This window comes from Ahaetulla prasina, chromosome 9, assembly GCF_028640845.1.
Source record: "Ahaetulla prasina isolate Xishuangbanna chromosome 9, ASM2864084v1, whole genome shotgun sequence".
In the NCBI taxonomy this organism is placed as follows: Eukaryota; Metazoa; Chordata; class Lepidosauria; order Squamata; family Colubridae; genus Ahaetulla; species Ahaetulla prasina.
The window spans coordinates 32,345,913-32,373,110 of record NC_080547.1 but is presented as its reverse complement, the minus strand read 5'-3'; the positions used below and the strand labels follow the sequence as shown (position 1 = coordinate 32,373,110).

Genomic DNA, 27,198 nt, shown 5'->3' with positions numbered 1-27,198 from the left:
GTGAAGCACCAGACCAAACAAATCACTCTTGGAGGCTGAATTAGATCCCTATCAATGCCCTAAGGCAGGGATCTGCAAACTTGGCTCTTTTAAGACTTGTGGACTTCAACAAGTCCAGCAAAGCTTCTGGGAGTTGAAGTCCCCAAGTCTTAAAAGAGCCAAGTTTGCAGACCCCTGCCCTAAGGAGATGAATTGAACATCTGTTCCTGCTTCCCTTCTCAAAGAATTGGATACTTGTCTCCTTCCCTTCTTGGGAACTGATTGTTCTTTTCCATAATCCCAAAATGCCTTCCCTACTCCAAGTCACGCTTGAATATTACAATTCCTGAGTTAGGTATCCACCTATAACAAAGCAAAACAATTTTTAATCTCTCTTCCTTCCCCCCCTCTCCTTTTTAGCGATGCAATATCTTCCCGCTATTCTGCTACATGGATGAAGAGAATGTGTGAAATATTTTAATATTCATAGACTTTAGCAAGTTTTGAGGGGAGAGGAAGGTTGCCACATGTCAGCATTCTTATATATAAACTGTTTCGTACGCTTATTTGCATCAAAGCCCAGAAAAACTGTAGAAAGCTCTGTTCATTTTTTATTGTTGTTGACCTATGGGAACAAGCAATTCTCTTTTTCCTTCCAATTCTTGCTTTCCTTTCCCCTTGCACGTTTCATTACTCATAATATAAAACCTGCAATTTTTTGTAAGTCAACTTAATAATGGGGTGATACTTGCAGCTTTGTTTGCACAAAGTAAAGTTTTCCTTTTATTCAATATCAGCCAAGAAACAGATCAAAAGGAGAAAAAGAGGTGAGAACAAAGAAATGGTGTACAGGTAGTCAGTCCTCAATTTATAACCATTCAAAGTTACAACCACGGGGGGGAAAAATGACTTATCTCCAACCTTCACACTTACATTTGTTGCAGGATCCCCACAGTTACTGGAACAAAATTTGGGTACTTGTATTTAAAATTGTTGCAGTAGGAGAATGGATATTGAAAATTGCCAATTTGGCTGAGATGGCAAAAATCTCAGCCTTTTTGAAAGACAATACGCAAGAAAGATATTTAAGTGAATGGAAAAAATGGATTGACTATATTCAAAACAGATATCTGACTAAGAGTTATCAGACTGTCTTTGAATGATTAGGATGTATTATTTTTGATTGTTTTGGGAGAAGTTAGGAATTGATGAGAATTGTAGGATTATAATTTAGTTAGGAAGGAAAATTTTTTAGTATATGTTTGCTTTACTTTTACTATACCTTGTGTTTGTTCCGGGAAGTCGGGGGGGGAGGGGGAGGGGGAAAGGGGGGGAGAGGGGAAAGGGGGGGAAATTTTGTAAAACTTTTTCAATTAAAAAAAAAAATAGTTGCAGCATCCCAGGGTCATGTGATTGCCATTTGTGCTTTTCTCAGTTGGATCCCGACAAGCAAACTTAACGGGAGAAGCAGGATTCTCTTAATGGCTTCATGATTCGCTACAATTGCAATGATTTGCTTAACAACCATGCCAAAAAGTTGTAAAATTGGGCAATGCTCACTTAACAGCCATTTTGCTTAGCAATAGAAATTCTGATCTCAGTTCTTGTTGTAAAACGAGGATCACCTGTACTTCCAATATATATCAAAAGTCTTAATTCAACATATGGTTAATATTATTAATATGCCCGAGGCTATCTAAATAATATTTTCCCAGGCCATGCCCAAATCTATGCCAAGGTGCTGAGAAATATGGTGGTATGCTATCTAATACGCCATGGTTCTGAACTTATTATTTCAGATAAACTACTGACCCTATTTCGTTGTGATCTACCTTTTTTCCCCATTGATATTAGAATGTGTACTTGCAACTTAGAGTGGCAAGGGAGACATTATGTATCTGTATCATGGACACTTCATATATGATTGAAGATATAATTCAGTAGAAATTGCTTCATGGATTCTATGAAAAATATTGTATTTAAGAAGACACACTATCACTGTCTGTTACAGACAACTACTTTACTGGAAAGACTAGCGTGTTCAGAATATCCCCCCCCCCTCTCCCATTGTGGCAATCTTAAATATTTCCATCTGACTGAGAATGGATTTACTTGGCTTTTTCACCTGGTGAAGAAGATTTTTAATTAAATTGTGCTGTTACCCTTGCAGTCTTTTATCTCAAACACATTAACCAGGTGTTCATGAACTCTTCCCTTGGCATCTGCAAGGCTCCTTGCCCCACCTGATCCTTTAGATTAAAAGGGACAGTAGCATGCTTCAAAACAAGTGCCAGCCAACATAATCATCTTGATATCCTATTATTCCTATAAGATCCAGTGGTGGCACTCAACCGGTTCGCACCACTTTGCCCAAATCAGTTGTTAAATTGCTGGCTGGCCTCTCCCTTCCCTTCCCTGCCCCTTCCAGAAGTCCCCACGCGCCCCGTTTTGGCTCCCAGGTAAGTGCAGGGAGGCCTACTAGGCCCAAAACGAGGCATGGGGGTGTGGTGCGGGCTCCCCATGGCCCGTTTTTGTTCCCGGGGGGTACAGGAGGCCGAGTGCTGCCCCTGGCCATGCCCATCATGGCCACGCCCACCCAGCCAATCATTAGGACAGAGAACCGGTCGTTAAATTATTTGAATCCCATCACTGTTAAGATCCATATGGTTCCTTGGATTGATCGATTGATGATAGCTGGTCAGTTCTGTGTTATGTTTAGAAACATGTCCACCTGTTCAGAATAAGAGTAAAAGTTATCAGGAATAGGAGAAAATAGCCAGTTGGAAAAACAGCAGCAGGCAGACTTGTGGAATATCCATGTTTCATAATTGATTATGCCTCCCCCTCAACAATAATTTTGCAAGAAAACTCAGAGCACACTCCTTATTATAAAAATCCCTGCTATGCACATCCATCTATGGGTAAGTTCCGCTGAACTTTCTGAGTGAGACTTTACTTCCATTTAGTTGTGTCTATGGCAACAGTGTTTCTCTTTCCTAAGAAATGAATGCTAATTACAGCTCGGCTAAGTAAACACACCTTATTTGAAAGACTTAACAGAAAAGCACAAGAACTCTACAGAGCCTTTGAAGAGGAGAAAGTAACTCCTGTAGTTAAATACTTTCTGATAATGCTCGTGGTTGCCTTTCCAACTTGGACAGTAGAAGAGGACATCATTCTAACTCTTCTAGTAAGAGTATGGCAATGTGCTTCAGTCCAAAAGCACAATCTAAGCACATATCAAATGCTGTGCTGAGATGCCCACCTTCATGTCTGTCAATTAAGACAAAAAATCTCCTGAATGTAGTAGAGAAGAAGGCAGCTGGCTGAATAGCCAACACTCCAGAAGATAGGCTCAAGATACAGAAGGATCTTGACAGACTTGAACATTTGGCGCTATCTAACAAAATGAAATTCAACAGTGAAAAAAGTAAGGTTCTACATTTAGGCAAAAAACCCAAAATGCACAGGTACCGTATATGTGGTACCTTGCTCAATAGTAATAACTGTGAGAAGGAACTTGGAGTCCTAGTGGACAACCAATTAAATATGAGCCAGCAGTGTGCAGCAGCTGCCAAAAAAGCCAACACAGTTCTGGGCTGCATAAACAGAGGGATAGAATCAAGATCATGTGACGTGTTAGTGCCACTTTATAATACCTTGGTAAGGCCACACTTGGAATATTTCATTCAATTTTGTTTGCCACGATGTAAAAAAGATGTTGAGACTCTAGAAAGAGTGCAGAGAAGAGCAACAAAGATGATTAGGGGACTGGAGGCTAAAACATATGAAGAACGGTTGCAGGAACTGGGTATGTCTAGTTTAATGAAAAGAAGGACTGAAGGAGACATGATAGCAGTCTTCCAATATCTCAGGGGCTGCCACAAAGAAGAGGGAGTCAAACTATTCTCCAAAGCACCTGAGGGTAGAACAAGAAGCAATGGGTGGAAAGTAATCAAGGAGAGAAGCAACTGAGAACTAAGGAGAAATTTCCTGACAGTTAGAACAATTAATAAGTGGAGCAACTTGCCTGCTGAAGTTGTGAATGCTCCAATAATGGAAATTTTTAAGAAAATGTTGGATAACCATTTGTCTGAAATGGTGTAGGGTTTCCTGCCTGGGCAGGGGGTTGGACTAGAAGGCCTCCAAGGTCCCTTCCAACTCTGTTGTTGTTGTTATTGTTGTTGTTGTTATATAATTAAATTAGCCATCTTTGATTCAAGTCAGAAAAGTGAAGAAATTTGATTTCCCGACTAAAGCATTACTTTAAAATTGGTCATTCAAACTATTAGCAACAGTGGCCAACTCCCTGAGGTATAGCTGAGGTGCTTCCAATAATCCAATAATGGAATCCCATTATTATAAATGTATTTAAATAACACACACAAACACACTAGTAGTTTTCCTTTCTTCTTAATTTATTTTGTAACCAGGATGAACTTTGTTGAACTTTCGCATCTGCTTCTTCTGTTTTTCCCCAATTCATCAGAGTAGCTTTAGCTCAGCAGGCACCAAGACTGAACTCATACTCAGATGCTTTGGCTTAATCCTGAAGAGACTGGCATTCTCCTTTCACCATATTCTTCTTTCTGATTTACCATCTGGCTATTCAGATAGTGAAGATAGCAAATACATACTTACTAATGTATTGTGATTAAATTGACATCTCACAGGCAAAGCATCAACAATACAGATTGCAGAATAAATCATATAAACATCATTTTGGGAGGAGAAAAGGCTATCATCTAGGATTCATTTGTGATGCAAAGGAGTTCCTAATATATTTTGAAAAAATAGAAATTATATGTGTTCAATAGTAAATGCACTTCTGAGATATTTAAAAAACCACTTTTCAAAAAAAAAATGAAGAGTAGAAAATGGGAATGGTAAGAGATTATTTGAAAAGGTTGTTTTATTTAGCCAGCGATTGCTACCGGATCGGCGAACCAGAACCAAACTCCGCTACCTACTCTCCCGATCCGGTCCGATCCGGTAGCATTTCACCCCTAATCTACTCTACTCTACTCTACTTTATTCTATTCTCCAAAATTGTACTGATTTTGATCCCATTGTGCACACCACTGCCTGAGATCCCAGGCATCAACTATCATCTAGGATTCATTTGTGATGCAAAGGAGTTCCTAATATATTTTGAAAAATAGAAATTATATGTGTTCAATAGTAAATGCACTTCTGAGATATTTAAAAAACCACTTTTCAAAAAAAAAATGAAGAGTAGAAAATGGGAATGGTAAGAGATTATTTGAAAAGGTTGTTTTATTGAGAAACCATGATGTTTCCATGACTGACCTATTCTTCGAATATTGCACAAAGAAAGATTGCTTGTATTTTCTAGGCAAAGCATAAATCATGAGTACAGCACATAAAAGATCAATTGAAAACAGTGGTACCAGCAGGGAAGGTCAAATGGGACAAAATGATGAATGCATAATCATGATGTAATGTCCTATCCATTGTTTCAATTTCAATGATGCATGCATGTACAAATAGCACTTAGCTATAGCACTTAGACTTATATACCACTTTACAGTGCTTTAGAGCCCTCTCTAAGAGGTTTATAGAGTCAGCATACCTGTACCCCAACCATCTGGGTCCTCATTTTACCCACCTCAGAAGGATGGAAAGCTGAGTCAACCTTGAGCTTGGTGAGATTTGAACTGCCAAATTGCTTGCAGCCGGCAGGCAGCAGACGTAGCCTGCAGTACTGTACTCTAACCATTGCGCCACCACGGCCCAAATGGAATAAAGTTTACATTATAACTCATAACTCATAATAGTATCCTATTATAATTTATCCTGTGCTTTAAACATAAGCTAATCGCCCGCTTGCTGCCTGCTCACCCTTTGCCTTTGGTCAGGGGCCAGGGCCCAGGGCCGCCCCATTCCCTGAGGCCCCGGAGTCACCCCCTGCTCGCCGCTTCCTCAACCGGGTCGGGGAATGCACCGGAGTTACCGGAGTTGCTTTCCTTGAATATACCACCTTGTTCTATGCGCCGGCTGCGCAAGCACACACCCAACCTGCCGCTGATAAATTAATGAAATAAACAGTGTGCGCTTGCGCAGTCGGTGCATGGAACAAGCAGCAATGGCGGCGGCATATTCAAGGAGATGGACTCCAGTAACTTTTGGATGCTTGCCTTTCCTGGCAGCCAGCCGCTGGAAGAAAGTAAGTATACGCTGCGTAGCGAAGAAAAAGCGGGCAGCGGCTCCGGGACAAGGCTAGTGTCGGGGAATGGTGCATTCCCCGACCCGGTTGAGACAGGCAGCGAGCAGGGGGTAGCTCTGGGGTCTCAGGTAAATGAGTTATCCCTGGGCCCTGACCAAAGGTGAAGGGCGAACAGGCAGCAAGCGGGCAGCAAGTGGGAGAAGGAAGAGCGGGCGGTGGCTCCGGGGAAAGGCCGGAGTCAGGGAATGGTGCATTCCCTTACCTGGTTGGGGCAGGTGGCAGCTCCAGAGCCTCAGGGAATGGGCCCCGGCTCCTGACCTAAGGGCGAGCAGGTGGCGAGCTGCCTTCCCGGTGTTCTGATGTCCAGCTTGCAAAGGCTGGACTGCGGGCCGTGGATTGGTTCGGGGGCATGGCCAGCCAGCGATTGCTACCGGATCGGCGAACCAGAACCAAACTCCGCTACTTACTCTCCCGATCCGGTCCGATCCGGTAGCATTTCACCCCTGATCTACTCTACTCTACTCTACTCTACTTTATTCTATTCTCCAAAATTGTACTGATTTTGATCCCATTGTGCACACCACTGCCTGAGATCACAGGCATCAACTAGCCCACCCCATTCATGCCAACAGAAGACTCCTACTGTGGATTGGATTTTTCCTCTGATTTTTGTTGGCTTCTTTTTGATTGTATCACTCAAATGAACATGCTGACCAATGCTGGTTTTATTTTGAAAATGGACTTTTTAAAAATTTACAGGGACCTGGTAGAAAACATTTTTTAAAAAAACCTAACTAACTCATAACTTGCTTAAAAATAAAAATATACATTACATTATACATGGTACATATTCTGGGTTCTGAACAAAAGAAATGCTCAGATGAAGGGAGAGGTCAACACAGTATCACAATTCTATCTTAACACCTTCCTTAACTTTAACTTATTCAAAAAGTAAAATGTTGCATAGTGTACATGGACAATTACGAACAAGCAAGAATGAAGTTGATAAACTGTGAAGAGTTTCTATTTGTGAACTTTGTAATGGAAGTTTTAATGCATCTGATTAAACTTTTAAAACTTAAAGGCCCCACCTTTTCGTGTTCTGTCTGGATACAAAGTTAAACAAGGAGTGAGTTAAAATGGGTTTAACTCATTTCTTGTAAAGTGTGGATAAGGGAAACAGATTAACTTGAATATGTAACTTTATATACGACATCTAAATGCTTACTGTTCCATCAAAAAAAATAATAAAAACCTCTATTAATTTAAAACACTGTGCAATTTTTTAAAAAAAAATAAGATGTATTTGGGAATTCTTTCTGTTTTCACTACTGCAATGGAACTTTACTGTTGCACAGAAACACACAGTCTTTATTATAGTTGATCAAAGGGCTTGACAAGTGATCATAGATTAAGAACCAGAGTCCTAATTCCTGAATCCTCACTTTAAGTTTATGAATAAAAGGAAGGATATCTATTTAATATTCAAACTTTTAAACAGTATTAGCAATAAAGCCATTCCAAAAATCAAGGCTCGTGAAATAACTGTAGTACAAGAATTGTCAAAACAACATGCTACATTCACAAATCTCAATTTTGTACACGTCAACCCTTTTTGACCCAGTCAAGATTAATGAGACACAATGAAGTGAGGAATATAACATTTTGAATAAATAAAACTTCATTCATCTTTTTATATACATACATATATATATATATACATATATATATATATGTAGGTCTTTGGTTGTTCGGGTTTTCTCCCGTGTAAAATTGGAAATGTCTTGGCAACGTTTCGACGAAGTCTCATTCGTCATCTTCAGGCTTCAGCTTCGTGCTTCTGGGAGCAATGTGTGATCGCAGCTGTTTCTTCCTTTTAACTGCTAGTGGGGGTTTGAACTGATTGGGTGGGAGCTTGGCTGTGCTCTGATTGGATGGAGGTTTTTTTGTGCTCTGATTGGCTGGGGGTGTGTCCTGTTTGGGTGGGGGCTTGGTTGTGCTTAATTTAGTCTGTGTTGCAGGGGGATTTGAGCTGGTGAGCTGCATAGCTGTTTTTTGGCTTTGTGGTGGTGCTACATCTTCATAGTGGGTGTCAGTCTGCTGCATGTATGGATTGGAGGGGTTTGAAATGGCTAATGTTGCAGCTGCGGTCTGGCTTCTGGTCCTTGGTCGTGCTTCTTGATCAGTGTGGGTTTGGGTCTGCTTTCTGGGTGGATGTGCGGTGGTGACATCCTGTGTGGACATCGTGAGTGTGGGTCTGGTGTCATTCCTCGTGTTAGGGACTCGTTTGTCAATAAGGGTGGGTTTCCAAATGGCTGGTAGGCAGGAGGTATCATCTCGTTTGTTCATGCTGTGTGGGCATTTTTCTATCTCAATGGCTTCTCTGATTATTCTGTTGTTAAAGTGTTCAGTTTTGGCGATAGTTCTGGTCTTTTTAAAGTCAATATCATGTCCTGTGACTTTAAAGTGTTGGACCAGGGAAGAAGTTGGTTCCTCTTTTTTGACTGAGTTCTTGTGTTCTTCAATGCGTGCACTTATTCTTCTGTTGGTTTGTCCGATGTATGTGGTGGGGCAGGCGGTGCATGGGATTTCATATACTCCTTGATTTTCTAACTCAATTTTGTCTTTGGGGTTTCTTAGGATGGTGGATATTTTTTGGTTTGTGCAGAATGCTGTCTTGATGTTGTGTTTGTGGAGGATCTTGCTGATTCTGTCTGTGGTGCCTTTTATATATGGGAGGAGGGCTGTGCCGTTTTCTTGTTCTCTGTCTTGGATTTTAGTGGGGGGTTCTTTTTGGATTAGCTTGGTAATCTTATTTCTTTGGAATCCATTGGATGTTAGTACATTAGTGAGAGTGTCTAGTTCGGTTTTTAGGTATTGTTCGTCAGCTAAGCTAAGCCAATCAGAGCACAAAAAAACCTCCATCCAATCAGAGCACAGCCAAGCTCCCACCCAATCAGTTCAAACCCCCACTAGCAGTTAAAAGGAAGAAACAGCTGCGATCACACATTGCTCCCAGAAGCACGAAGCTGAAGCCTGAAGATGACGAATGAGACTTCGTCAAAACGTTGCCAAGACATTTCCAATTTTACATGGGAGAAAACCCGAACAACCAAAGACCTACATACAAACACCCGTGAAAACCTCAGAAAACAAATATATACACACACACACACACACACACACACACACACACACACACATATATACACATATATACATACATACATATATATATATATATATATATACATACATATATGAAAAAATATATATTTTCTGAGATTTTCGCGGGTGTTTGCATGTAGGTCTTTGGTTATTCGGGTTTTTTCCCACGTAAAATTGGAAGTGTTTTGGCGACGTTTCGATGAAATCCCATTCATCATCTTCAGGCTAGGTGTTTACAGCTTCGTGCTTCTAGGAGAAAAGGCTTCTAGGTTTCTCCTAGAAGGACGAAGCTGTAAACACCTAGCCTGAAGATGACGAATGGGATTTTGTCGAAACGTCGCCAAAACACTTCCAATTTTAATTGGGAAAAAACCCGAATAACCAAAGACCTACACACACACACACATATATATATAAAACACCTTAATATTCAAGTTTTTCCTTGTTTGGCTAGCTATCAGTTGTAATCACAACTTAAGTGAAGGAATCATTTTACAATTAGAAAGCTTACAACTCAACAAAAGCACATTAAGCAGAACTTTTAAAATTCACCTTTGATCTGCATTTTAACTGAAGGCATTTTTTCCACTGATACCCAACATGGTATGAATTAATATATAGATATCTTAGTTACATATGCTTATAAGCCTTTTTATCAGATATAAGATATTTTCTCGACCTATAAATCCACTATTTCTGCACAATTATCCAGTTAATTAAAACACAAAGCATACTATCCAGCACTGCGTTATAAGGGCAAGGCTGCAGAGTAGGCTTCTCTGAAATTCATGCATCAAGGCAAATTATATATTCTACAGTATGAGAAGGGAGATCACAACTCATTACCTCATTTATCAATAAGCAAACCAACTCTATATCACTTTCTGGGTGGATGTGCGGTGGTGACATCCTGTGTGGACCTCGTGAGTGTGGGTCTGGTGTCATTCCTCGTGTTAGGGACTCGTTTGTCAATAAGGGTGGGTTTCCAAATGGCTGGTAGGCGGGAGGTATCATCTCGTTTGTTCATGCTGTGTGGGCATTTTTCTATCTCAATGGCTTCTCTGATTATTCTGTTGTTAAAGTGTTCAGTTTTGGCGATAGTTCTGGTCTTTTTAAAGTCAATATCATGTCCTGTGACTTTAAAGTGTTGGACCAGGAGAAGTTAGTTCCTCTTTTTGACTGAGTTCTTGTGTTCTTCAATGCGTGCACTTATTCTTCTGTTGGTTTGTCCAATGTATGTGGTGGGGCAGGCGGTGCATGGGATTTCATATACTCCTTGATTTTCTAACTCAATTTTGTCTTTGGGGTTTCTTAGGATGGTGGATATTTTTCGGTTTGTGCAGAATGCTGTCTTGATGTTGTGTTTGTGGAGGATCTTGCTGATTCTGTCTGTGGTGCCTTTTATATATGGGAGGAGGGCTGTGCCGTTTTCTTGTTCTCTGTCTTGGATTTTAGTGGGGGGTTCTTTTTGGATTAGCTTGGTAATCTTATTTCTTTGGAATCCATTGGATGTTAGTACATTAGTGAGAGTGTCTAGTTCGGTTTTTAGGTATTGTTCGTCAGCTAAGCTAAGCCAATCAGAGCACAAAAAAACCTCCATCCAATCAGAGCACAGCCAAGCTCCCACCCAATCAGTTCAAACCCCCACTAGCAGTTAAAAGGAAGAAACAGCTGCGATCACACATTGCTCCCAGAAGCACGAAGCTGAAGCCTGAAGATGACGAATGAGACTTCGTCAAAACGTTGCCAAGACATTTCCAATTTTACATGGGAGAAAACCCGAACAACCAAAGACCTACATACAAACACCCGTGAAAACCTCAGAAAACAAATACACACACACACACACACACACACACACACACACACATATATATACACATATATACATACATATATATATATATATACATACATATATGAAAAAAAAATATTTTCTGAGATTTTCGCGGGTGTTTGCATGTAGGTCTTTGGTTATTCGGGTTTTTCCCCACGTAAAATTGGAAGTGTTTTGGCGACGTTTCGATGAAATCCCATTCATCATCTTCAGGCTAGGTGTTTACAGCTTCGTGCTTCTAGGAGAAAAGGCTTCTAGGTTTCTCCTAGAAGGATGAAGCTGTAAACACCTAGCCTGAAGATGACGAATGGGATTTTGTCGAAACGTCGCCAAAACACTTCCAATTTTAATTGGGAAAAAACCCGAATAACCAAAGACCTACACACACACACACACACACACATATATATATATATATATAAAACACCTTAATATTCAAGTTTTTCCTTGCTTGGCTAGCTATCAGTTGTAATCACAACTTAAGTGAAGGAATCATTTTACAATTAGAAAGCTTACAACTCAACAAAAGCACATTAAGCAGAACTTTTAAAATTCACCTTTGATCTGCATTTTAACTGAAGGCATTTTTTCCACTGATACCCAACATGGTATGAATTAATATATAGATATCTTAGTTACATATACTTATAAGCCTTTTTATCAGATATAAGATATTTTCTCGACCTATAAATCCACTATTTCTGCACAATTATCCAGTTAATTAAAACACAAAGCATACTATCCAGCACTGCGTTATAAGGGCAAGGCTGCAGAGTAGGCTTCTCTGAAATTCATGCATCAAGGCAAATTATATATTCTACAGTATGAGAAGGGAGATCACAACTCATTACCTCATTTATCAATAAGCAAACCAACTCTATATCACTTCTATTTATTTCCCAAGGATCTTTAGTTTGGTACATTTCGTTGGGATTCAGGGCTGTGTTTTTGATAAATGAATTTTTTCCAGGCAACAAGTCATGTTTAACCTTTATGTCGTGGTCCACCAGCAGCCTGTGGAGCTGGCAATGGAGTCAGACAGTGATGAGGCTGAGGTGGGGCCAGGGCCATCGGGGAGAGACATGCAGACTCCAGGGCCTCCAGGGACTGATAGTAGTAAGGCAGAGGAACAGGAGGAGACTGTTCCTAATGCACGCATGAGAAGAGCTGCTAGAAGGCAAGAGCAGTCAAGCAAAGAAGACGACTTGGGAGTAGGGCCAAGAGATTATTGGCCCCTCCCATAATGCTTAAAACAGACCAGCAACAGCATTTGGGCTTTGCCGGAAAACAACCTTGGTAGCTTCGTCGTCTTCTTTGTCTACGTCTTGCATTTAATTCTGTATCTGTGTCTTCTGAATGTTTGCCAAGAAAGGCCTTTGGCAGTTTGCCTAATTGGATCAAGGTTTGCGATAGGACTGAGGAATTTGTGTTGAGCGGAATTTGCTTTAATTTAATTGAACTACGCTGAGAATAAAATAATTCTCAGCTGTTTGAACAAAGTTTTTTTTTCCCCACTGACTGAGTTTCTTACTATCTACTTGGGCCTGGGTCACAACAGTTTAACCATCTGACTAAAATAATAAAGCTGTAATACTGTCTACAGTCACAGCACTTCAGAAACAAAATAAGCACCAGCTTCAAAACCAGACAGTAAAAGGTAGACCAGGCACGTTGAGAAGCAAAGGACTGCTCTATAAAAAAGCCAGTGCATAGGTACCAGCCACTCCTGCCTATAACATACTATTCCAAGACCATTACAGTGCACAGTTGGAAGGGAGGGGGACCAAAACTATTGAATTTGCTGATTTCCTTCCCACTAACAGCTTTTTAAACATAATCCATAAAAAATAATTTATCAATAACTGAGACCCATAAATACCCGTAAGCTCTCTCATTCCATATTGGATGTTGTCTGATACGGAGTCTGGCTATTCCAGTTTGCAGCTAAGAGGAAAATTCTCCAAGGAGAAAATTTGAGGTTGAAGTTAAGAATACGAATCAAGATTTTTATGTGTTGTTTTCACCGCAGCCATCCATGCCTGAATATTTTCAGAAAGAAGCCGCAGCATAGCAATGAAGAGAAGCAGTACTTTTCATTTTACTTTGAAAAGTTGTTAAAAAGAGAAAGCTATATTTTAAATATTACAAGGCATCCTGGAAGAGAGCTTTGCAGCTACTCATTGTTATTATAATTTTTTGCAGAAATGGAAGGGTAGCCTTCCTTACTGAAAAGAAACATTTCTCAATTGACAAATGGTTCATTTGACACCCCTTGAAATCTTGCCTCCTTAATAAAATAGTGGTCGCAGCAGTTCTAACCCTGAGGAATATGTAAGTATTAGACTGCAAGTGCTTATTTAATTATAGTCGAAGACCAGTCATAAAATAAAAATACCACAGGTACTGTAAATAAATAATAATAATAAAAAATAAAACTATATGAAAATTCTGAAACAAAAATAGTAAGGAGAAACCAAATGACTTCTAAAGCAAGGGCCTCCAACCTTGGTTCCTTTAAGATTTGTGGACTTCAACTCCCAGAGTTCTGGGACTCTGGGAATTGAAGTCCACAAGTCTTAAAGGGACCAAGGTTGGAGACCCCTGTTCTAAAGACTGTAACTATTGTCGGAAATTTTGCAAATTTCTCAGAGGTTCCTGATGATGAGCAATAACCTCATCATCACAAGAACAATGAAAAATTATTAACAATTCAAACTATACATTTCAATTGCCATGCAACAATAGCATACAGGATACAGATGTCGTCTGCATATCTGAGGCCATGGAAGGATGGTGTCAGGGTTCCAAGGAACACCCCCAATGAAATAAAGCTCTGAGGCTTGAGGTTCCTCAAAGTTCCAATTTATTAGAGATGTCATGCCTTCCAAAACTGACAGATGGTTTTCATGTAGGAGATCAATCTATCTATCAATTGTCATCACCGTAGATAATGTCTCACTTCATGCCAAAGTAAATCATCTATTTGAGAAGCATCTAAGATATTAAAGAAATATTTAGGGATCTTGAGATGATTTTCATGCAACTATGTAAATTTGCTGGAATTCCCCATTAGAAATTCATAACGGTTCCTGAGGAACATTATAAAGCTGTCTTAGACAATTACTTATAATGCCTTTTATCCATTATCCCTTATACTGCATATTTTGCCATTTTTATTTTATTATAGCTAGAGCATCTAGTACCTAAACTTTATATTCCACAGAGTGGTGAAAATTTATTTTGCCTAATCAAGTGGAAAATCTGAGTTGATAAATCTATGCAGAAAGGAGCACGAGATAAATAAATGGCTACATTATCTTTATCATGTGAAAATCCTACACCAGAGCTCGGTCTTATTTGGAATTATTTGGATTTATTTACTTTTGAATATCATGCTACCATTCAGCAATTCTCACCATTAACAAATGGATACACTTTTGAAAGTGGACAATTAAGTACATAAATAATTTTTAGGACATTTAGGTAATGGAGTAAATCAAGAGATTGTACAACTTTCTCAAATCTCTCAATTTAATATTTATCATGGTTAGGATCTATGTAGCTGATCTTTTTCACAGCATGCAATATTATTTTATTTTATTTTATTTTTTATTTTATTTGCTGGCCATCTTGATTCAAGATCTTCATAACATCTTGGTTCAAAAAGGTTCTATGTATTCCCTGGGGTCAAATGAACAAAGTCATTCAAAAACATGACCCTTGTGAAGCCTTCATTGCTATGAAAATAGAAGAAGCAGCAACAAGAAAATGTCTGAGCTTAATGAATTCATATCATACTGTACAATTATCCATGATATTTCCTTTATGAAACATATTTTTTAGAAAGAATGTCAAGGAAACAATGTATTGGTATTTTATTATTGGTTCAAATGCCATTGTCCATCAAAGTGAGATATATCAGGCATGAAATCCAGCAGGTTCTGACAGGTTCTGGAGAACTGGTAGAGGAAAGTTTGAGTAGTTCTCTTCCCAAACTTTGGTCACTAGCCACAGTCATCCCTATCTTCAAAAAAGGAGACCCCAGCTTAGTCAAAAATTACAGACCGATCTCCCTTTGCTGCGTCACCTGCAAAGTCATGGAATCTATCATCAACCAATCCATTACCTCACACTTAGAAACTAGCAACCTACTCTCCAACAAACAATTTGGTTTCAGGAAAAAATTATCATGTAACTTACAACTTCTCCACTGCAAAAACATATGGACTTCAAATCTCGATCAAGACAAATCAATTGATGCAATCTACATAGACTTCTGCAAAGCTTTTGACTCAGTAGTACACGATAAACTTCTCCTAAAACTAACATCCTATGGCATCTCAGGACCCCTCCACAAATGGATATCTGCTTTTCTGTCTAACAGACAACAAGTGGTCAAAATTGGCAATGCTTTATCAAATCCTGTTCCTGTCAAGTGGCGTTCCTCAAGGCAGCGTCCTTGGACCAACACTCTTTATACTATACATTAATGATCTCTGTGACCACATCTCAAGTAATTGTGTTCTCTTTGCTGATGATGTCAAACTATTTAACACCACAGACAATACTTCTATCATTCAAAACGACCTTGATCATCTATCCGCTTGGTCTAAAAATTGGCAGCTCCAAATTTCAACCAGCAAATGCTCAGTCTTACATATAGGAAAAAAGAACCCAAAAACTCAATACATACTAGATGGACATTACCTTACAGACGACCCCCATCCCGTTAAAGACCTTGGAGTTTTCATGTCAAATGATCTAAGTGTCAAAGCCCACTGCAACTACATAGCAAAAAAAGCTCTAAGAGTTGTAAACCTAATTTTGCGTAGCTTCTTTTCCAAAAACACCACACTACTAACAGAGCATATAAAACATTTGCTAGACCAATTCTAGAATACAGCTCGCCTGTCTGGAACCCTCACCACATCTCTGACATCAATACAATTGAACGTGTCCAGAAATATTTTACAAGAAGAGTTCTCCATTCCTCTGAAAACAATAAAATATCCTATCCCACCAGACTTGAAATCCTAGGCTTAGAAAACTTGGAACTCCGTCGCCTTCGACAAGACCTAAGCTTAACTCACAGAATCATCTATTGTAATGTCCTTCCTGTTAAAGACTACTTCAGCTTTAATTGCAATAATACTAGAGCAACTAATAGATTTAAACTTAATGTCAAGCGCTTTAATCTAGATTGCAGAAAATATGACTTCTGTAACAGAATCATCAGTGCTTGGAATACTTTACCTGACTCTGTGGTCTCTTCCCATAATCCTAAAAGTTTTATCCAAAAACTTTCTACTATTGACCTCACCCCATTCCTAAGAGGACCATAAGGGGCGTGCATAAGTGCACAAACGTGCCTACCGTTCCTGTCCTATTGTTTTTCTTTTCTTCTTCCTATATATATGCTTATATCTCTTTATATTTACTCATATATGTGTTTATTTACTATATAATCTTTTTGTATGATACCTACATATATTGTGACAAAATAAATAAATAAAATAAATAAATAAATAGTTCAGAGAACCCACAAATACCACCTTTGGCTGGCCCCAGAGTGGGGTGGGAATGGAGATTTTGCAATATTCTTCCCCCAGGAGTGGGGAGGGAATGGGAATTTTGCAGTATCCTTCCCCTGGAGTGGGATGGGTATGGAGATTTTGCAGTATCCTTACCCTGCCACGCCCACCAAGCCACTCCCACGGAACCAGTAGTAAAAAAATGTGGATTTCACCACTGAGATATATATATTGTTTTATGTAAACTGAGAGCATACGAACCAAGGCAAATTCCTTGTGTGTCCAATCACACTTGGCCAATAAAAAATTCTATTCTATTCTATTCTATTCTATTCTATTCTATTCTATTCTATTCTATTCTATTCTATTCTATTCTATTCTATATATACATTAGAATTATATATTCTCTCAAGCAATTATTTGCCAAGATTCTCATAAATGACCATCTGATTTTTTCAGCTGTCTGGCTTCTGATCCATACAAGTTTAAAAACTGAATTGAACTGCCAGGTTTTCTGCACTGGATTTTTAAACATGAAAAAGGGGACAAAGAAAAGATTGAGTTTATGCTGCTCATGGACTTCTGGTGGCATGTTCATAAGGTAGCATATATGGTGATCTCAATGACAATCATATATATTATACTTCAGTGTAGTTAATATTAATTTCAGTCAGAACTGTCTTTCTTGGTGTAAGGAAGATTATAAGGATTACAAGGAAGATTAAGAGAGACAGTTTGGTCTAGTGGTTAAGATATCAGGCTAGAAACCAGGAGACTGTGAGATCTAGTCCTACCTTAGGCATATAAGTTGGCTGACTGACTTTGGGCCAGTTACTCTATGTTAGCCCAATTCACCTCACAGGGTTGTTGTGAGGAAAATGGAAGAGGAAAGAGTGTTCGTTATTTGGAATATAAATAAATAAAATTGGTACATTCTCTCTTCATCAGAAGATGGCCTCTGTTCAATTACAGTTTGTTTGGTTCCTTAAGTAGGACTGTGAAACCAAGAGACAAGACATTGAGTTATTTAATGAGAATCGGAAGTTTTGATGGCCATTCTGACATTTTTGAAAACTGTGATGGATTTCTTTTATATTCCCATTGATAGATCATAGTATCTCCGTGGTCACGCATACCAGCAACTACTTAAAGAAAATTGGCTAATAAAAGCACATGTTACAAGTATAATGATCTTCAGTCGAACAGCTTAATCACATTGGTGCTTAATGTAGACTGACAAAGTTTCAAAGAACAGAATCTATGTCTACCTTTATCAGAATTAGATTGTTGAATTAATGAAAATCCAAGTATTTTTTGTTCAATAAAACTATCTGGAAAGAATTTGAAAACTTTTCTCAACGCACATATTTGTGCCTGACAAAACTGTCATCTTTTAAGTAGCCCTGTCCTTTGTGATGAGCTTTTTCTTTTCATCCGGAATTTTCCCTCCCATCTGAGGTACAGAATTGTTGTAATCTGCTTAATGAATAATATAGAACATTAAAAAGAGAGACAGAGAGAAAGGCATGACTTCCTTTTAAAAAGTAAATTATATAGCCTAATTACTCCCTTCTCTAATTAAGCAAGTCACTTTTATTAGGCCATTCATGCAACATGGGAAGTAGCAACTTGGTTCCATAATATAACTGTCACAAATTAATTCTCTGTATGTACATTAAAGCATTAAAGTGGTACTTTGATATGTCCTCATCTGAATGAATTGCTTAAAAGTGTTAGAAAATGCAAATAGTTTTAAAAGAAGATCAGCACTATTTAGGCTAGGCAATGCTACAAAGAGGTCTTGGCTTTGAGGAAAGATTGCGTAATGCATACCCAGAAAGCTGCTTCATAAAGTCATATGCTTTCCACTTCTAGAAGTATCTGAGTTGTTTTGCTTCAGAACTGTCAGGCTTCTCCCAGGCAACCTGGCTGGAAACAGATCCAGCGGGATAAAAGAACTTCAGAGAAGTAGATGTGTTGTAGAAAAGCTAAAACCATTACTAAAGACTCCAGCAATTGCTGTGCTTGAAACAAGAGCCCAATTTATAGTTAAATGAAAAGATGCCATTCTCTCCCTTTACCATACTTTAGAATAGAATAGAATAGAATAGAATAGAATAGAATAGAATAGAATAGAATAGAATAGAATTTTATTGGCCAAGTGTGATTGGACACACAAGGAATTTGTCTTGGTGCATATGCTCTCAGTGTACATAAAAGAAAAGATACCTTCATCAAGGTACAACTTTTACAACACAAATGATGGTCAATATATCAATATAAATCATAAGGATTGCCAGCAACAAAGTTACAGTCATACAGTCATAAGTGGAAAGAGATTGGTGATGGGAACTATGAGACGATTAATAGTAGTGCAGATTCAGTAAATAGTCTGACAGTGTTGATGGAATTATTTGTTTAGCAGAGTGATGGCCTTCGGGAAAAAACTAGTTGTTCTAGTTGTTCTGGTGTGCAGTGCTCTATAGCGTCGTTTTGAGGGTAGGAGTTGAAACAGTTTATGTCCAGGATGCGAGGGATCTGCAAATATTTTCACGGCCCTCTTCTTGGTCCTCAATGGAAGGCAGGTTGGTAGCAATTATTTTTTCTGCAGTTCTAATTATCCTCTGAAGTCTGTGTTTTTCTTGTTTGGTTGCAGAACCGAACTTTATGGTATAACCAGAAGTCACTCTCTTGTAGGCAGAAATAATGGCTTCCTTTGGCCCCTATTTTTACTAGTGGATTGATCTGTTGATTGTTTACCGATGACCATGTGGGAACTTGCTTGTATACCTGCTTTGTCTGGTAGTTCAAAAAGATGAACAAGACCTTGAGAAGGCATGAAGCAAGACGTAGCCATCTTGCACACCACAAATGTTTAATAATGCATGCTTGTTTAAGCAAATGCTATTTCATTCCTATCAAATACAGAATTCAGTTAGAATAGGCCTATGTGTGGTTTTAGACTATATCATCTCTCGTAAACCTTTAGTTTTCATATCCATTAGCAAAGATTTGTGGGAATAATAGTCTCAAATATCTTGCCTATTCCTGGAGAAGGGAGAGAGGTGCTCCAATGGTCTTTCAAAATTCTCCACTGTATTTCAGCCAAAGAAATATTAGCAGAAAGGGTTCAAAACAGAGAGTGCCAAGTTTTTCTCTCTCTCAAAGTTAATACATTGTTCTAGAAAAAGCAATCTGGGTTCTTGAGAAAGCTTTGTGTAACTCCCATTAAAGGTAATTGCAGGATGGAGATTCTTATCAAAATGACAAATGTCATGCATGTATACAATGTCATGTATAAATGGAACAGGTTTTGAATCATCAAAACAAAATGTTGCTTTCATCATTTACTCTTGCTTGTTTTGTTTTGTTTTTATTTATTTCGTCAAGCATGTATTTTATGACAGATACGAGTATAAACATAATTATAAATACATGAAAAGGATACAAATAAAAGAAAACATTAGGACAGTGATGGTAGGCACACTGGTGCACATATGCACGCCCCTTTGCATTTATGCGCGCTCTGTGTATCCCCTGTGGATACTTCAGAACCTCATAATTCTCCAAACTTCAGCTTATATTTGTCTTCCCTTGAACCTTATTATTGTCAGGTCATAATTTTTATTTACATTATTATTATGGTTCGTTGCACATTCAGTCAGATACTGAGACTGGATTTGGCATTTTGTCTACCTAGATCAACTTTTTTATACCCACCACCCACTTTTGTATCTATGTTAGTAGCAAAATTTTCTAACCGCCCACCCAGTTCCACAGTAATTCACCATGTATCATCGTCTGCACATGCCTCTCGAGCATCGTGGATTGAGTTTGGGGGGGGGGCGCCGGCTACCAGCTCTGCTGGTCTGTTACAGCTGGGTGGTGTGGGGAGATGCGCGAGCTATTCTGGGATGAGGCTCTTTTGTTTGCGGTAGCAACACAGCACCATTTATTTATTTATTTTTATTTATTTATTAATTAGAGTTTTATACCACCCTTCTCCCGAAGGACTCAGGGCGGTTCACAGCCAGATAAAATAGACAATAATATAAATACAATATAAAATACTAATTAAAAAAACTTATTCAATAATTCAATTTAGTTTCACTTAGGTAACGTGAACTAAACTTATGCGCGGGTGATACAAATAGTATATTTTTGGAAATTTAAATTGTCACAGGGAATTTTATGAAAACCCAATGAAAATGTTTTTAAATAATGCTATGAAATTTTTTTAAAAGTCAATTAAATTAAAAAAAAGGAAAGTGCTTCAGTATCGGACAAAACCCCTACCACCCACCATGAAAGCTGGAACGCCCACTAGTGGGCAGTAGGGACCAGGTTGACTACCATTGACCTAGATGTTGTTACAGATATCGTTGCAGGATGTAAGCTGTTCCAAGTAAAGCTGCCTTTTGCAATTGGCTGATGCTGAATTTGTCAATACCGATGGTGTTCCAGTCATGTTCCAGTTGTTTTGGGATTGCATCCAAGACACTTATTATGATTGTATTACCTTTGCTTGATGATTATGATGATGGATGGTTCCATAATCATCCAAACGTTTAGACTGGATTTGCTATTTTTATCCACCCATTGGTTCCTTCCCAAGGACTTGGCAGAAAAATATGTCTGTTGGATAGTCTTAAATTTTTTGTATCTGTTGAATACTCACAACAAATTTATATTCCAGCTGAATTACATTGGATCTACTTTAAGTCTGGATCCTAATCATCCCAATTATCACCACCACCATGTATAGTAACAGAATTGCTGAAATTGGTCAAAGATAAAAAAAAAAGTCACAACACCGAGAAGGAAGGTTAATGATATATTTCACCATGAATGTTGGGTTTCATTTCATGGGGAAAAGTAAAAAATTGTTAAAGAGCAAAAAAAAGTAATTATAGATGGAAAAATAGATTCCTGATATAAAATTCCGAATGCATGATTTGTGAGTGTTGTGTTGATTGGTTACTTTTAGAAAGATTTTATTTTGCCTGGAAATCATTTCGTATAGAGTGAGAAAGGTTTACCCAATGAAACACTAACCTCAAAAGGGCTTTAGTGGAGACTTTTAATTGTCATCTTTACACAGGAAATTTGTGGATGGGCTTGTGTATTCAATGCCTTAACACACGGAAAAATGTCATTAGGCTTTGCGTTTATGCCTTCCGGAATGGAAACTATGTTAATGATGAAGTATTTTTTGCAGGTTGCTTATATTTCTCAGTCCAGTGGCTGTCAATAAATGAGGTTTTTTTTCAAGTCTGCAAAGGCAATTAATAAGTGAGTGAGTGGGGAATGGTTTATGGTTATATGACTTTTGGATATTCGTGGGGAAACTGTATTATCTTTGCAGCTGGAAAAAAAAAAGAATTATTTGACCTCACGTTTAGTTTACAAATACGCACACACACAAAGAACTTTGCTTGAAACTACATTACCATATTGATGTTTGGACAATTCTTAGGTATTTTTCAGATTTTGTTCACAATCTGATATAGACAGTATATTTATGTGTTGTGTGAGTGACAGAGAGGGGGGGGACACACACACAGGGAGGGAGGGAGGGAGGGAGGAGACAGAGACAGAGACAGAGACAGAGAGACAGAGACAGAGACAGAGAGACAGAGACAGAGAGACAGAGACAGAGACAGAGACAGAGACAGAGACAGAGACAGAGAGACAGAGACAGAGACAGAGACAGAGACAGAGACAGAGACAGAGAGACAGAGACAGAGACAGAGACAGAGAGACAGAGACAGAGACAGAGACAGAGACAGAGACAGAGACAGAGAGACAGAGACAGAGAGAGACAGAGACAGAGACAGAGACAGAGAGTCAATCAATCAGCAATCCCTTAACTTTATTATTTTTGAAGCTTGGCTGCTAGGGTGTATTTGTTTTCTACTATTTATTTTCTTGTAAGCCACCTGAAGTCACCTATATGAGATGGTAGATTACATAAGTAAATATGGAAACATAATTAACAACTGTACTGTATATACACATACCCATTGAAAAGTCACAAACAGGTACTCATGAAACACAGCATATCTTTCTTTAAACAAATACACTCTCTGTGTGTGTGTAATGAATATATATGTGTATTTATGTTTGTGTGTGTGTGTATAGCTAAATATACTCATTCATCCAATCACTCATGGCAATTTATACATATCAATCATGCCATTTAGGAATGTTTATTTGTACCCTATGACTATCATCAAGTGTTGTACATTAGAATTCTTTATGAAGGTATCTTTTCTTCTATGTACACGAGAGCATATGCACCAAAGACAAATTCCTTATGTGTCCAATCACACTTGGCCAATAAAAAATTCTATTCTATTCTATCTATTCTATTTTCGGTTTTTCTAGTCTTTTGCAGTTCTACAAAAAAGAAAAAGGAAGAAAGAAAGAAAGAAAGAAAGAAAGAAAGAAAGAGAAAAGAAAAGAAAAGAAAAGAAAAGAAAAGAAAAGAAAAGAAAAGAAAAGAAAAGAAAAGAAAAACTATTCACCTCCAGGGAAGAAAGGTCAAAGATAGAGTGGGAAGTAACCAAAGTAAATGCAAATTGTGAAGTCCCATATATGATACCTAATAAAAACCTCCATTAAGTACTTTGAAAGCTTGCCAAGAAAATTAACTACCTTTTTGATTCAGAGTGCATTTTTGTCCCCACTAATAAAAGTAACATTTAACTACTGAAAATGTATATCGGTTGCCATTAGATAGTATAATGAACATGTAGGCTTTCAGTGGTATCAACATGAGAAATGGAACATGATATGCTTGATTGAGCCAAAAGAACCCCTTCCTTAAAGCTGGTTTGCCCCTGAAAAAAATTGAAGTGGCTGTCTTTTAGAGGTCCACTTCATGGACCTTTCCAGTTGCCTAAACCAGGGGTCTCCAACCTTGGTCCCTTTAAGACTTGTGAACTTCAACTCCCAGAGTCCTTCAGCCAGCAAAGCTGGCTGAGGAACTCTGGGAGTTGAAGTCCACAAGTCTTAAAGGGACCAAGGTTGGAGACCCCTGGCCTAAACAGAATCATGTCACTGCTATTTTCCATGCATACAACTCAATTTAGTTTTTATTCCTGGTCATTGACAGTAATTCAATAACTTTGAAATATTGTATTATTGTCAAAGAAGGGAATTTGCACATGCCAAATTCTGGAAACCAACCAGGTGAGTTGGCTCAGGCTGGCTGGGAATTCATGAAGCTGTCATCCCAGCACATCTGAAGGGCACAAGAATAGAAGGAATAATTTATGGGAAGAACACTTATATGAAAATGTTGTACTAGTCTAATAAACGTAACTTCAAACCATTCTTAAATGAATGGTGATATGTCAAGGGCTACCTGTAAAATAGAATCAGATGTACCTAAAGAAAATTAATGATTGCAGAAGAGGGAAATGGCTACAGAGCGAAGCTATCTCAACCTATCAGTCTTTAATTCTTTTTCTCTCCTGTGATTCATTTAACTGAACTATGGAAGGTGAGCTGCAGACATCTTTCTATGATCTTGCTGACATGTATTACAGCTGATAAGTAATTACTTGTCATTCAGAAGCATTTCACAATGCCCATATGGGTTAAATCCTGAGCAAGTTATTCAGCATTAAGGAGGACTTTTTTATACTGATTTTTTTTAAAAAAATATTCCTGCATGTTATGTCAGTTTATACTATAAAAAATTAGGTCATAAAATGTTGATAACGTAAGGTTCAACTATGAAAAATGAGGGTAGGGATCAGGCTAATTTTATTACAGAAATGAGATTGATTTCTTCTTAGTACATAACTTTAGACATGAATATTAACTCTATTTTATTTAACCTGTGATTTTGAACCTGACCATTTAAAAATTGGCTAATTCTATAAAGTCAGATCATTTTTGTTGTTAGTTGCAAAGTCATGTCCGACCCATCGTGACCCCATGGGCAATGTTCCGTCAGGTCTTCTTGTCCTCTATTATCCTCTGGAGCAGGGGTCTCCAACCTTGGTCCTTTTAAGACTTGTGGACTTCCTGGCTGAGGAACTCTGGGAGTTGAAGTCCACAAGTCTTAAAGGGACCAAGGTTGGAGACCTCTATTCTAAAGAGCAGTCAGGGTTGATCTCTAGGACTGACTTGTTTGTTCACCTTGCAGTCCGAGGGACTCGCAGGAGTCTTCTCCAGCATCATAGTTCAAAGGCCTCAATTCTTTGGTACTTAGCCTTTCTTATGGTCCAACTTTCAGAGCCATACATTGCAACTGGGAAAACCATTGCCTTGACTATACGCACTTTTGTTGGCAGGGTGATCTTTGCTTTTTAGTATGCTTTAGATTTTTAGATTTGTCATAGCTTTCCTCCCCAGGAGCAAACGTCTTTTAATTTCTTGGCTGCAGTCCCCATCTGTGGTGACCTTAGAGTCCAGGAAAATAAAATCTGTCACTACCTCCATTTCTTCCCCATCTATCTGCCAGGATTTGAAAGGGCCAGATGCCATGATTTTAGTTTTCTTAATGTTGAGTTTCAAGCCAACTTTTGCACTCTCCTTCTTTACCATCATCAAGAGGCTCTTTAGTTCCTCTTCACTTTCTGCCATTAGAGTGGCATCATCTGCATATCTGAGGTTGTTGGTATACAAGCCTAGCTTGTAGGATTTTAAGCATAACCTTACTAGCATGTAAAATGAATGCAATGCTGCGATAGTTTGAACATACTTTAGCATTGCCTTTCCTTGGAATTGGAATGTAAACTGACCTTTTCTAATCCTGTGGCCACTGTTGAGTTTTCCAAATTTGCTGGCAAATTGAGTGTAGCACTTTTACTACATCATCTTTTAAGATTTTGAATAGCTTAGCTGGAATACTGTCTCCTCCATTAGCTTTCGTGTGTGTGTGTGTGTGTGTGTGTGTATTTGTTTTCTGAGGTTTTCACGGGTGTTTGTATGTAGGTCTTTGGTTATTCGGGTTTTCTCCCGCGTAAAATTGGAAGTGTCTTGGTGACGTTTCAACGAAGTCTCATTCATCATCTTCAAGCTTCAGCTTCGTGCTTCTAGGAGCAATGTGTGATCGCAGCTGTTTCTTCCTTTTAACTGCTAGTGGGGGTTTGAACTGATTGGGTGGGAGCTTGGCTGTGCTCTGATTGGATGGTTTTTTTTTTGTGCTCTGATTGGCTGGGGGTGTGTCCTGTTTGGGTGGGGGCTTGGTTCTGCTCAGATTAGTTTGAGTTGCAGGGGGATTTGAGCTGGTGAGCTGCACCGCTGCTGTTTGGCTTCATGTTCGTGGTCGTGCTCAGAACCTCATAAAACATATATATATATATATATATATATATATATATATATATATATATATATATATATATATATATATATATATATATATATATAATGTATGAATATGATATACTGAAATTCATAAGCATTGACGATTATCTCTATTTTCAGGAATCCTCTATGGGTTCTGACAGTGTCAAGGAGGAGATGAAGAGGCAGAGCTTGAGGATTGAGTCAAGAGAGGAATCAGCCTGGAATCATTAGGTTTCCACAAGCAGTCTAAATCCAACCCTTCCTGAATTCCTGATGTCATTTGTGCTAATGGTTATTTGACTATATTCTTGTGTACAGGCATGATCAATAAATAAGCTCAACTAGAACTTAATGTGTGGTCAGGATTCTTCACATTTGACAGTCAACAAATAAAAGCATTCTCTGAAAATGTATGTCATCTGTGTAAAAAAAAGAGGGGGAGGACTGAAGATACATAATGACAGTTTGTCTTTTGATACATGGATGCTTGTGATAGAGTCATCTTCAATAAGTTGGTAGTTTTGTGAGGAAGCTGATGAGATATTCTCCAAAATCCAAAGTAACTCCTTTGGAGAGTTGAAGCTTCAATAGCTATGGGGGCTTGTAAGTGCTGCAACTTCTCTCACTGAAACCTTACACAAGAAGCAGCAACTTTCTATCCTAACAAATGATTTCCTGGTTTACGTGTGGGACAAGGTTGAAGAACAGTATTACATTCTATTTTGAAGGACCATGATGTTGAACCCTGCTTTAAATTTAAGCTTCTTGCATTTTGTGATCTCACTTGAGAACACAAAGGGCCTCTGGTGGCTCTGCTGAGACAGTCTGTTATTAACACAGCTGCCTGCAATTACTGCAGGTTCGAGTCCCAAGGTTGACTCAGCCTTCCATCCTTTATAAGGTAGGTAAAATGAGGACCCAGATTGTTGGGGGCAATAAGTTGACTTTGTATATAAATATACAAATAGGATGAAAACTATTGCTAACATAGTGTAAGCCGCCCTGAGTCTTCGGAGAAGGGCGGGATATAAATGCATATAAATGCAAATAAAAAAAACCATAAAAACTATTTACGCAGCTGTCATTAAACTTCCTTGCCATACAAGTCACCAAGACAATCCCTTGAAGTCACTGTGTCTGACAAAAATAGACAACCCCTGTCCTGGGTGGGGATGCAGTACGATATTTTG

The 27,198-nt window shown here is 38.5% G+C and overlaps 1 protein-coding gene across 1 annotated transcript in view; it reads right to left on the bottom strand.

Moving 5' to 3' along the window:
* Window positions 1–27,198, bottom strand: part of LRRTM4 (leucine rich repeat transmembrane neuronal 4) — a 464,454-nt gene that overhangs the window by 228,002 nt on the left and 209,254 nt on the right. The window lies entirely within an intron of this gene.